This window comes from Myotis brandtii, unplaced genomic scaffold (genome assembly GCF_000412655.1).
Source record: "Myotis brandtii unplaced genomic scaffold, ASM41265v1 scaffold165, whole genome shotgun sequence".
In the NCBI taxonomy this organism is placed as follows: Eukaryota; Metazoa; Chordata; class Mammalia; order Chiroptera; family Vespertilionidae; genus Myotis; species Myotis brandtii.
In genome coordinates this window covers 12,307,899-12,321,244 of record NW_005356042.1, presented here as the reverse complement: position 1 = coordinate 12,321,244, position 13,346 = coordinate 12,307,899, and the positions used below count along the sequence as shown (strand labels likewise).

General features: G+C 43.9%; 1 protein-coding gene and 1 long non-coding RNA gene across 2 annotated transcripts in view; both read left to right on the top strand.

Moving 5' to 3' along the window:
* Positions 1-13,346, top strand: part of WWOX (WW domain containing oxidoreductase) — a 935,251-nt gene that overhangs the window by 816,859 nt on the left and 105,046 nt on the right. The window lies entirely within an intron of this gene.
* The window catches only part of LOC106725462, a 212,154-nt gene that overhangs the window by 186,984 nt on the left and 11,824 nt on the right, over positions 1-13,346 (top strand). Inside the window, exon 4 of the long non-coding RNA XR_001361357.1 lies at positions 5,495-5,578. This is a non-coding gene — a long non-coding RNA (uncharacterized LOC106725462). The remainder of the gene's footprint in view (positions 1-5,494; positions 5,579-13,346) is intronic.

The window sequence follows — 13,346 nt, the reverse complement described above, 5'->3', positions numbered from 1 at the left end:
AGAAATGACAGTGAATACTTAATCACCTCATCCCAGAAGTGACTCATCTCACTTCTGATCACCATACAGTGACCTATTAGTTATGTTGCCTTGGTAGTCCACTGGCCATCTCTGGCATAGGAGCAATTGTGACTGTTTTTTGAAAAGCAAAGTAGTTCCTTTCTCTCTCCACATGAGTATTGGTGGTCACAAAACCATCAGTCTTACTGATACATGTGTGTGTTTTTTTGATATGAAATATTCTTTGATCATGCTAAGCAGTTTGTGATTATGAGTCCATAAATACGAACAAGTGTTTAGGGTGTGGCAGGTTGAGCAGTCATTTAGTCATTGTTCTCTAGCACACATTACTTAGACTCCATAGCATGAGATTCTTCTTCCAGCAGCATAACCCAACCTACTTCCACTTACCAGTTTAGGTAATTGTTTCATGCCAGTCCAACTGTTGCATCTCTTTTTCTTGAGCTGTCCAAGAAAATATGGCAGAAATTTTACCTATTCATACATCTATCATCCATTCATCCATCCATCCCTCCCTCCCTCCTTCCCAACCTCCCTCCCTCCCTCCCTCTATCCATTCACCTATCTATTTATTCACGAATCCATCCAACCACCCACTACCCCTCCATCCCAGGTGCCAAATCCCTGTGACTCTTAGATTCAGCTATTCTCCCTCTAGCTTATTTGCCTTTTCCCCTGCTGCATCCTTGAACCATATTATTCCCATATTCCTACTTCTTCTTGTCACCTGGTACCTCTTGCAACCAGTTTTTGCCTCAAGTCATCTGAAATTTTTCTTAAACATTCAGCCTTCACCTCTTGTTCACTTACTCTTTCACCATCCTTCACTCATCTTCCTTCCTTATTTTGTGGCATTTCATACATTTAATGATAGTAATCATGATTGCAACACATTTCTTTATGTCTAAAACAGTCTTTGCACAGGGAAGTAGATCATCATTTTGCAGACACAACAAATTCTGCAAGCATGTATCCTTGGAATGAGGGTGTGGGGGGTGGACACCAACACGATTACAACATATGCCTCTTTGGACATAGCTTTGCCCCATTGCACGAATACAGAAAATTTGGCAAGCTGCAAATGAGCTGAAAGAGATGCTCAAGCTGTTCCCTCTACCCCCCAGGGATGTTAATTAGGTTAGTTTCTAATTTAATTTCTTTCACAGATATTTGTTGAGCATTTATTCCTCAGTATACTAGGTACTGTTCTAGACACTGAGAAGGCATCAGGGCACAAAACAGAAAACCCATTGCCCTCATGGATTCTGTTGGTTGCAACTAATAGAAATATTTTGAGCTAACTTAAGAAAAAAGTTGGGGAGGGGCAGAAGCACAGGGTATGATGACCTATCAGAATGCAGGAGAGTCTCAGGGAATCCTGCAATAATATACCCAAGTCTCAAGAGGGTAGACCAGGGGTAGGGCAACATAAGAAATCCAACAGGACTCCCTTTCTCTGTCTCTCACTTTTGCTTTTCTCTGCACATCTGTTTTGATTAATTCCTCTTTTTCCACTTCCCAGCTTTTCCTACTCTACACATAGCACAAGATGAGGAAATTGAACATTAGATTCCTAACTGTACCTAAAACCAGATTGTTCAACACTGAATCCCAATTCCAGATTCCTAGGAGAGAATCTCATAGGCTCCACCTGGACCTGGTTTCAACCTTTGGTCCAACCATCTGTATCCAGGACCAGTGTCTTGTTGAACAATCATGGCTTGTATTTTAAGAGAAAGGAGGGCTTTGTGAGTTGGGTCAGTCACCAACTCTCTATAAGATCACTTATTTTACAAGTGAACTCTTCCAGTATATGGATGAAAATTATTTTTGCAACTCCAAATACATATGCACACAAACACAAATACACTCTTACAGGTGTTTCTTTGTTTCTGGCTCGTAGATTTGAGCACAACTATTACAGAATTTTTTGGGGTATGGTTCCCAGGGTTTATGTTCCCATCCTCTATGCAGGGATAAGAGTTTATGCCCGGTGGAGGACTCACTAGGACTAGCCTACTTCTTCCAACTCTAAATTGGTTTTCACCATTGAGTTTCCTGCTTCTGACAGTCATCTTCATGATGGTATGGTGTAATGGGGCAGACCCTGGACTTTCCCAGTTCTGCTCTTTGCTATTAGTGGAGCCCTGGAGAAGAATCTTCATCTCTCTGAGGTTTAATTTTCTCAATGGTCAAGGCTTTTCTCACCACATTACATTTGAATGGGGCTCTATCAATGACTTGAAATTCCTGGCAATTCCTAAAGTGAGGAATAGCCCACAGACCAAGCTGCAGGAATTTAGACAATGCTAAGTATAGACTAAGTAAGGACTTTGATTAGCTTCTCTCCTCCTCTGGCTCCCTCTGGCCTAAGACAGAAGCTCTGCTGTGCTTGAGTGACAAAGCAGATTGTTTCCTCCCACTTCTGCGGCTTAGGACCCCTTTCTCTACCCTAGTTTCACTCTGATTGGCAAGTTCACTCAGAGTGAAACCTTAACAAAACCTCAAGGTTTGGCTTAACTGCAAAGAGGTGGTTGATATCAGATTCATGCTCCAGAACCAGAAGACCACTCGTGAGAAATTTTATGAGCACAGGAGTGTGGTTTATGTCAAAATCGGCCTGTTGGAATGAAGCCATTTGATGCCAGGTGGAAATATAGCATCATTGTCTAGAATCCTCGGGTCTTGGAACATCTTAACTCAGCACCAGCTTAGTGTTGGGGGAGGGGGAGTTGTGACCAATCTGGTTCTCTGACAATTATCTGAAACAATACTAAGCACAATCAAAAGCAATATTAAAGCATGTCATTTCAGAAAAAGGGAGGCAAGGAGAGAAAAGGCAGGATTCAAGAGTCAGATGGACTTCTGTTTCAGACTGAGTTCAGCTTCTTACCAGAGACACCAATTGACTTCCAAAGCTCCCATCTCCTTATTTGTAAAATGCAGGTAATATCAATGGCATGGATTTGTTAAGAAAATTTAATCCAAAAAGGAGAGGGCCATGCGGCCACCCTGAACAGGGCTGGGGGAAGCAAGTGTTCAGAAATGGCTCCTTTTTGGGGCATTTTCTAGATCTTGGAGATGTCAAAAGTTGCCCAAAGGAGCTGTGGCCTGTCATCTTCAAAATTTGTGTCACTGTGATTCATATAACTTGTCATAAAGTGTAGCAAATTGGAAAGGCCCCAGTCTTCTGATTTTGACATGAATATAGGCTATTTCAGATCCACGGGTTAGTCTTTTAGAGCTCTACCAGCGCATGTGGACACCTCTGCAGTCAATATGACAAGTGAGGAGTTGTTCATATGATACAGACTTTTGAGAAGGCAGGTGTGGAAATAGGAGACTGATATTTATTGAGCTTTCATCTTTACACCTTATCCTTGCAATTGTGGCTTATAGAGATAAGTGAATTGCTTAGCGTGGCACACACAGTAGATAGCAGATGTACATAAGAAGCTCAACAGGGGGCTCATTTGGGGAGACCAGGGATATAAGAAGACACCTCTTAATTTTTTGAAATCAGTGTCAGAGAGGACTGTACTGTGAGTGACTCCTTCAGCTCCTACCACAGACAGAACACTAGAATTCAGGGCCTATTGCTCTTGGCTGTTTAATCTTTGTTAAGGGTTTAGACCAGAAGATGAGTGAAGCACATATTAGGCACTCAAGAGTTAGGAACCCTGTGTGTTATGGCCAGTCTCAAACATTGAGGTTCCCCTATTGGAGGGCACAGGATAAGGGTGCCCTTCCTTGCTTCCCTTGACAATGGACCTTGTCCTGTGATTTGCTTTGGCCAATGAAATAAATGAGAGTGAAAGGGAGCTGTGTCACTTCCAGCCAGTGCATTCATCCTGACTCCTTCCCATGCTGTAGTAATCACTAGGGCACTGTCTTGATGGAGGCATTCTCCTCCTAGGGCCCTGAGTGACCACCATCAACAGAGCTTCCCTATTGAATGTGTGAGGGAGTGAGGAGCAAATATTTGTTATGTTACGTCACTAAGATCTTGGAATTATTTGTTACTGCAGCAGAACCTAGCCGACATTGCCTATCACAAAGCTTTTCTTTCTCACAAAAGCTTCATACCAGTATTATTTTATTCACCAGCTTATGCATGCTTATTATTTCAGTCTCCCTCCGATGGTATTACAGGCTCTACTGTATGATAAGACAGTTCGGTTGAAAGTAAAACAAAGACAATTGCATGGCACAAAAGGGATGGGCTGCTGGAGCAAACCAGTTACTAACACCTGGCCCTGGATTTCCTCAAAGTTTTTACTAGGGCAAAAAGATTGCTGTGTGGAGTTCTTGTCAAACTTCCTGGCAAGTTTTGTGCATTTGTAGGGGAAGGTCTTTTGCCAGATGGTTAAAATGTTCATGCTCCTATTTTGTTTTAATGCAAACTGACATTTCTTCATCTTCCCGCAGTGGGTTTCTTTTATGAGGTCGTGCTTTGCATTTTCATAGAAAGAATTTCTGACTCCCCTTCAGGAGCCCACCCTGTAGTTTCTGTGGGGGCCGCATTGGTTAACCGCTCGCTTCAGTGTGAAGGCGCCACCGGCAGAACCAGACCATCATGAACTTCTTGATTTACACTGTGGTGGGGTGTGTCTGAGAAGCCAGAGAGAAACAGGAAGGAGCTCTTGCAGGAGCCCCATGGAGAGCTGGGCGCTCAGCGGGCCAGCTTGAAGGAGGTCGGGCATATTTTCCACTGGTGTTCTGTTCCCAGGGGAGAGCCTGGGATGGACACTGAGTCCCTGTGTTAGGAAATGTATACGTAGAGGGGAAATCTAAGCATAGACAATATGTAAAAATCAATAAATATTACCACAAAGAAGTAAAAATAAATAATACCAAAATACATAATAAAAATAAATCATTCATAAAAATAAATAGCACCACCAGCTTATATTAAGCAATTTGTAAATATTATCTCTTTTAATCCTTACACAAACCCCTTGAGTTAGGCTTTGATGCCTTTTATACAAGGAAGAAATGAGTCTTATTAAGTGATATAAAATCAAACATGCTTTCATTGAATCATTCAGCTATTTATTTTGCTCATATACAGATATAATAAATTCTTTCGATATACATATATCTGGATGTACACATTTAAGAACAAAAGCATGGACGTGCCCTCTCTTTCTGAGTTCTCTCAGGAGCTATGTTGTTCTCTGCTCTTTGAAAACCACATTCTTCAGGTCTCTCAGATTTTCCCAGTGACCAGCACCCACAGGCCACTGTCTGGGTCATTATGGTGACCACAGTGGCCGAGGAAGTGATGTGAGCTGGAGGCCCTGCCCTAGTGTTTGGTATACAAAGGATGCTTTTCGCTGGTCTGGGAGCTTCCCATTGGGGGGTCTGCATTGCTGAGCTCTGCAAAAGAGCTTCTCAGCTTCCCAGCTCGCTGGGCAGATGTGGGCACAGGCTCAGGTTGTGTGTTTTTCTCCTTCTCTGCCTCACCACATAGAAATCTAACTCTCTACAGAGGAAATTCCATTGGAAATACAGCTTTCTCCCCGTAAATTGATTCTACTCAAGACTTCTACTCAAGGTAAAAAGGATCCAAATAGATTTCTTTTATAATTTTGATTACATGGTTATATCATCTTTATAATAATTGCTTACACTTAGAAAATGTATTATAGTCTACATTTCAGTACTTAATAACAGTTCCCCAGTAGTGAGAAGAGATTCAGAAGTAGCAGCAGAAATATTGTCAGTGAGAACGAAAATAAACTAACGTCCTGTATTGTGACCATTCTCAACATTCTTTAAAATGATCATATGGCCATTTTATTTTCCTTTGTGAATGTGGAAATTCCCAGCACCTAGCAGATGCTCAATAAATGTTAGTGCTCTTCTCCAAGAAGGCAAGGCAAGGCAACTGTCCACTGTTCAAATTTTATTTGCAGAACTCCCAAGAGTAGATAGCAAAAATGCAAGTCTTAGTTTTTAATTACAAATGGTTGTTGTTTTTATTTAAATTTGATCAATATTCTAAGGTCAAATTTGTGTAAGATATGCAAACTTAGAGTAGGAAGGAATGTCTTCTGCTAGCCTGGCTCTTCACATGTTCTGAGAATAGGGAGCTCAAATTTACCAAAGTTCACTTGAAAGAAAATGAACTTATCAAAACTTGTGGCAAAATCAGGATATGTTGGTAGTACTATCCACATTCTAAGCAAATGAGTTAGTCTCTCCTCTGGGTGTAGGGGCCTGACATGAGGGTGCAGATAAGGAGTTTCTGTGAAGATAATAGAAGCCATCTCTCTCACTACATACTCTTCAGAGTGCTGGGGAGCCCCATGTCTGACAGGGAGGGTGGTGGGAGATACAGCACAGGAAAGGTGGATCCCTGGGGCAGGCTGGCATCCTGACAAATGGCCCCGGGGCCCTCTACTAGGCCTTGGATGGGGTAGGGAGGGAGGAGAGTGGCACATTCGCGGGAGAGAGCAGGTCCTGGTGAGATGTGAATTCACGAGCTTTACAGAACAGCCTGGGGAAATTCCATGATTCCAAGTCCTTCCAGCTGAGTCTTCAGAAATGACACAGGCTAGGGCTTCTTTCTCCCAACCAGAAGCATATGAAGCATGTAGACAGATATCTGGAATGTTCTCAGGAAAAGCTGGACAGGGGAGAAGAAAGCCACTCACATGTCAAAGAGAGCTTTTCTCAGCAAACATCTCTGTGTTCCACAGTCAAACTGGTTTTTTAAAAGTTTGATTACATGGTTATATCATCTTTATAGTAACTGCTTACACTTAGAAAATGTATCCTAGTCTGCATTTCAGTACTTAATAATAACAGTTCCCCAGTAGTGAGGAGGGATTCAGAAGGCAGCTCTCAATTTTCAGAGCCCTTTGGGCCAGACCTGGAATAACTGGTTTACGATTCCTCCTCTTACCCCTGTGATGGAAGAATAAGCTTGGGGAAAAGTTGGCTAAGAGGCAAGAAGCCAAAACAAGACTCATGGCTGGAAAAGAAGTTCTGAGTAATGGGGACTCAACTTCATGTTGGGAGAAGAGAAGAATCATCTGCAGCTGGCTGCTGGCCCATGACAGGGTCCTCTGGTCCTTGAGTTTGTGACCCCACTGACAGGGGAGACTTAAATATTTACACAAGCACTTTCTCTGGAATTTGGAAATTTCCCTGCTCTTGTGGTTGGAAGGAAATCACTCAAGTCACCTCACATAATATGCATCTCTTTGTAAGCATGCATGGGCACCAAGAGATGCTGAACAGCCAGGCCTTGGGAAGGACAGGAAGTGGTGGGATGTTCTGGATCCAAGGAGACCTAGGTACCCTCAGCAGGAGGTATTTATGAGTCTTTTGTCCAAATCTTCACCACAAAGTGTCCCAGCTCCCTTTGGCTTCTCTCTTCCATTCTAGCTTCTTCCTCTTACCACTTCTGCTTGCTCTTAAATTTGACATATGCATCCCAATCTTGGCTTCTTTGACTCCTCTGTATAGTATGGCATCCTCTGGTACTATTGACTTCTTCAGGTTCCTGAAAGAGAAAGCCCTGATGGGGTCAACTCATCTTACCAGGCCACACTGTTGGTCCCCAGCCAGGCTGTGGACTAGCTGGGCACAATCCCAGTGGTGGCTTCCAAGCAGCCCCGACTTGCAGTCCTAAGCATAGCCTGTGGATGGGACACTTTAAGGTAAAAAGGACGCAGGGCTTTGCATTACGTTGGATGTTTTTTGCCAGCACAGCATTGCGAAAAACCATACAGTGGTGGGCATTCTGCAGCGGGGGTTGCCCCCATGAGCAGCCTCAGTTTTAGGTCTAGATAAGTTAAGGACAAGGTTTGCAAAGTGCTGTGGGTCTGGCTCTGAGGCAGACAGCATCAGTGAGCTGCCTCATCTTCCATTGGGAATGATGCAAAGGCTAACCTCATGCTCACGAGCCAGCATTGTCTGGGCCAGTGCACGCATGCAGCCAGAGAAAATGACAACCTAAAGAAGTGCAGTGCTTTCTTTGGGGGTTTCTTTCTGAAAGTAAAAGGGGTTTTCTGACTTGATCCTGTGGAGACCACTTTAGTTTCCATTTTTCTCAGATGATAACATCTACAGAGGGGCTCCTTTCACTGTGGATACATCATTTCTCAAATATTGCGGTCCACGTTTAGAACCACACGATGCTCATTAATTACCACAGTTAGTGCTGACTGTGGGCTGCTCAGACCACCTCAGATGTTCTCCTGATACTCAGCCCACCCAACAGTAGTGTCATAGAAACCCAGGGCGCAAGCTGGCCTCCATCTTTCGAAGCTGAACCTGCATATCGATCACTCCTTTTCCAAAGGATGCTTCCTGTTGGAATAAACGCTGGAATGGTTTTCGTCCTGATGTTTTGTGTAATGAGGGAGCATATGATTAACCTCATGTACATTGAATGCAGCTGTAATCAGGAATGGAACCAATTCATTTTACCTGATTTAGGGCCCTTCGGTGTCCTTTCTTCTTATCATTCACACGATCCCCGTGCTCCCCAGACCCACAGGAGAACATCAATGCAGCTTTTACCGGGACGGCAGATCCAGAGGCCGGCTCGGCCATTTTCCAGCTGTGACCTCTCACACTGTCTCCGGCTATTGACTCATGTGTAACACGGAGACAACAGTCACCTGTCCTATGAGAGTTTTGTCATGATTAGAAATAATGTTTATAAAGTTTTAGGCAAATGATGGGTAATAAGTTATCATTATCACTCATATTCAAGGCACCGCTATTTAAAAAGAAAAACAGGAATTCCTTTGAATCGGTGCACTTACTGCCTATTCCCAGCTCCTCCAATGTTCAGGCCCAGGTCAACGGGGGGCCCTTTTAGTCGCCCCTGACTTTGGGAACTTCACAGCCTGGGCTGGTTTACCTGAGAAGATTTCCAGGAGGAAAGATTTTCATTTCTTTGCCATCGCCACCACCTTCGGGGCTTCTAGTTTGTTCCTGGGCCCCGGTTGTGTTGGATGTGAGGGCGGCTCTGTGGGGGCTTGAGAAAAGGAGTGAAAAACCCAGGTGAGAAAACCCAAGAGAAACCGAAAGACCTGAACACGGGAGAAAAAAGAGCCTCAGGACCGAAGCGGTTAAGGCCTGGCTTCGGCAGGAAGTGGGCAGAATGCTGTTTTCAGTGTGCTCATGGGAACAGAGTTGGAAAGTGCTGTGGTGAGTGTGTGTGGAAAAAAGGGCTTTAATCGTGCTATAAATATCTGTTTCTTTGAAGTTTTATGACCAACAATTAATGTTACTGGAAGGCACATAAAGAGTCATTTCTTGACTTGGTGGGTCTGAGCAGGGCAGGGTCAGGTTAAGGTTCTCTCCTCCTGGGACACTGTCCCTACAGAGTGTGTGTGTGTGTGTGTGTGTGTGTGTGTGTGTGTGTGTGTGTGATCTGAAGGGTAGTACAGGTGTCTAAAAGTGTTCTCAGTATGTATTTACATGGTCCGTTCATTCATTCGTTCATTCAGTTCACTAATGGTTATGGAGGTCCTCTGCGTGCAAGCCCTGGTGAGTGGGCAGTGAATCAGTGAAACTCCTGCCCCCAGGAAGCTTTTGTTCTATTTGGGGAAATAGATGTTAAACAAATCACAATATCACAAGGAGAGGGGAGTGCTGTAAAGCTAACCTGCAGCTGTTAAGAGGACAGAGAGAGCACAGAAGGACGAGAGGCCGTGCGACTCTGGAGAACAGAGGCCTGTGTATAGAAACGGGGTTGGGTGTGGGGCAAGGTCCTGAGGCAGAGGCATTCTCAGTGGGTCCTGGAGCTCTGCCAAGGAGGCCAGTGGGAGCGAGTGAGAGAGAGAGGCCTGCTCAGGAGAGCTCTGGAAGAACTGGGGATTCATGGTACCCCAAGTGAGACAGAGGACCAACAGGGTTTTACTTGGTTTTGCCAAATGACCAGCCACCAATTCTATAATATTCTTCCCCCAAAGGATAAAACAAAACAATGCAAAGATCAAAAGCAAAATTGAAAACTCCCCCAGAAAGTAACAGGGTTTTTGTTTTTAAATAATGCCATGGCTTTTTTTTTTCCTTTCACCTCTTGCTCTATGCTGACCTCACTGTTAGAAATTTTTGCGATCTCATTCCTGCTTTGAAGCCCTTCCGTTGCTTTTATGAGTGAAAATGAACTTGATCGCTGGCAGGCAGTAGCAACATACACTTCTCCCCCCATGGTCTCCTTTATACCCAATCTTCACTAATGTGGACCTCAGGAATTTGGGATCTGTGACCCTTCAGATCCAGGACTGGGCTGAGGTTTACCTCTGTACTCACATGGGAGAAAGGGTACACTAAGCAGAGAATACTCTGGAACCATGTGGAGAATGTACCCTTTGCAAGAAAGCAGTTGTAAAACACCCTGGTGCATTTCAGAAGTTCCTACTAACTCAAAGGTACTCTTTCCTATTCCTTTAAGTAGCTCACCTAAGGAATTTGCCAGATAAAAGTTGGTTTTCTTAAGAGGGTTTCTACACATATGTGACAGCATGTTTTTTTGTTTTTAACGAAAATTCATAATTCAGATCAGCTTCCTTTCCAGGTAATCTGAATGAGGGAGGGTTGCTGTGTGTGCGAGCATTTCCCTCCTTCGTTTTCATGGGTGCAGGGAGCTACTTGTGACTAATGGGCTTCATTACATGTGTGTTCAGCCTACCTATTATTAAGGCTTTAACAATATTAAAATCCAAAGAGATAACAGAGAAGGAAGCCTTTGGGAGCCGGGAATCCATTGTGCCAGCTTGCTGGAAAACAGAACAGCATGATGGCAGCCGCCTGTGCTGTCCTTTATTTAACACTAGAGGCCCGGTGCGCGACATTCATACACTCGGGGGATGGGGGGAAGGTGTAGGTGGCCTTTAGCCTGATCCATTTCAATCTGGCGTGTCCTCTGACCAGTAGAAGAAGTGGTTGGCAGGGAATGGCTCGGGATGGAAACTGAGACAGATTTATGTACCTTTCGGAGACATGATTTCCCCAGGACTGGGCACAAAGATGAGAGTTTTGGGAAATCTCTGTGGAATTGATGTAAATGTTTAAAACACATTCTTCTGTGGCTTCTTGGTCCCATAGGAGTGGAATCTGGGTTTCAACCCAATACAGCTCCCATCCCCACTGGGGGATGTACAACTTGTGGCCCTAAGTGCAATGTAAAGTATAATGCTGTCTTCTTTCTATTTAATACTTAGCAATTCACCAGCTGTAAGGAAAGATGCTGAGATATTGGTTAAATAACCATGATGTGGCCCTAAGTGCAATGTAAAGTATAATGCTGTCTTCTACTTTATATTTAATACTTTGCAATTCACCAGCTGTAAAGAAAGATGCTGAGACATTGGTTAAATAACCATGATATAGTCATTCATTAGACTGTCTGACACTTCTAAAAAAATAATCAGGGCAAAAAATTCTATGTTTACATCTATGATAAAAACAAAATGCCATGGTGTGATGGGAGGGGTGGGAGGGGTAGAAGGAGAGGCAGAGAGGTAGCTATTGGAGTTGGGGGGCAGGGGGAGGAGAGGAGATACCAAAACACTGAATACCAACTTATTTATAATAGTTGCCTTTGAGGGATGAAGTTCAGGATTTGTTTTTCTTTGTATTCTCATTAAAAAAAAAAAGAGTACTTCTGATTATGAGATCAAAAAGAAACATTCAGTGGCTGTTTTGACCCAGTATGTTTTCCGTTTAATTTCGATGGAGCTTTTGTTTGTATAAAAATTATGCTTGCCATGCATAGGATGCCTTTCTCTTTTCTTGAAAAGGAGCCATTTTACCATCCCAGCAACTCAGCAACCACACCAGCCTCTAGTGCCCAGTGCCATGGCAGCCGGGTGACACCCACAACATACAAGAGGGCAGTAATTTCACCACAGACTTCCTGTCAGAGGCCAGGGAGAGGATGCAGCCCAGTTAGTAACTTGAATGAATGCAAAAAGGACAGTCAAATATTAGTCCTGTTCCTCTTTCTCAGGCCATTGATAGATTCCTCGCCTGCCTCCCCTCCCCCACGCCCTGTGACAGAGAGTGACAGGCTCCGTGTCGAAAGGGGGAAGGGAAACAGGTGACTCAGCCAAGAGCACGCCTCACCACAGCTTCCTGGCCACCCTCCTCGCTCTCTTCTTCCATGAGAGGAAGGGGAGGAAACCCAGAGCATTCTGGAATAATAGAAGAGGACTTTGACAAATGAATGGGTGAATGAATGAATGGATATCAAAGAGTCACTCAGAAATACTGTCATAATATAGACAGGCAAATTGTCCATACGTATCTTGACCTCATGCCTTGATTCTGTGAATGCTGAAATCAGTTTCCTCATTTACAAACAAGCTTGCCATGGGGGCTGCTTTCAAACGTAGAGGCCTGTTGACATTCCCTTGTCATTTTTGCCAGCACTCAGGTCTCTATTTCCTGAATTCTAAAGGGCAAATAACAAAAATCAAACAAGCAGCCACACACTGCATTCCAGTATCCCTTTAAAAAAAATCCACCCAAGATCTTTTTATAAAAAAAAAAAGAGTTAACATGTTTTAAAAGTTGGGTATAAAATATGCACAAAAAGCTAAGGTATAAACTCAGTGACCATCTGAAGATACACCTCAAAGAGGGAATAACAAAAATCTCCCTCATTTAAAGGAGCTGTAAAGAAGCAATCAGAGGAAAATGATAGTGTTTCTTTCATTAAAAGGAGCCCAATATTTATTGATCCAATAGGTTTACACTGCGCATACCCAGGAGTGCCATCAGCCCAAACCAGATAGGCGTCTTGGGCAATTTTTTCTCACATTACTGCCGAGGGGATTGGCCCAATCGCCTTGTCAGCTTCTAAATTCTTTGGGCACCCGGGAGGGGGTGACATGGTTCTGGCTTATTACTAAGCCCCTTGGAGGCCATTTCTGCTCCCCAAATTGAGGCGAAATAATCCTCACACTTCCTTGGACATTCTCCCCCGGTCTCCCACCCCCTCTGTGGGAGAGGGACGACCCTAAGAGGCTTCATGATGCCTTAGAATCAACTGAAGGCGATCCTGGCTTAAGGAATGCCTGTGGCTGTTGTCTGCCTTTTGTTTTCCTCTCTGCCCTATCAGGGACCCCTGCTTTCCCCTGGCAGTTTTATTTAGCAGGAGAGGAGAGGAGAGATGGAAAACGGACCCCTGTTTTATAGCTGTTTCTTCAAGGAGCTCACCCTGCTTTCAGGCATGTCCTTATTACCTCATTAATCCTCCTAATGTTCCCTCAGCAGTCTGATTCTTATTTTCGGGATGGAGAAATTGAGGCACAGAGAAAATAAATGGCACATAGAAGGTCAGAGAACCTGGC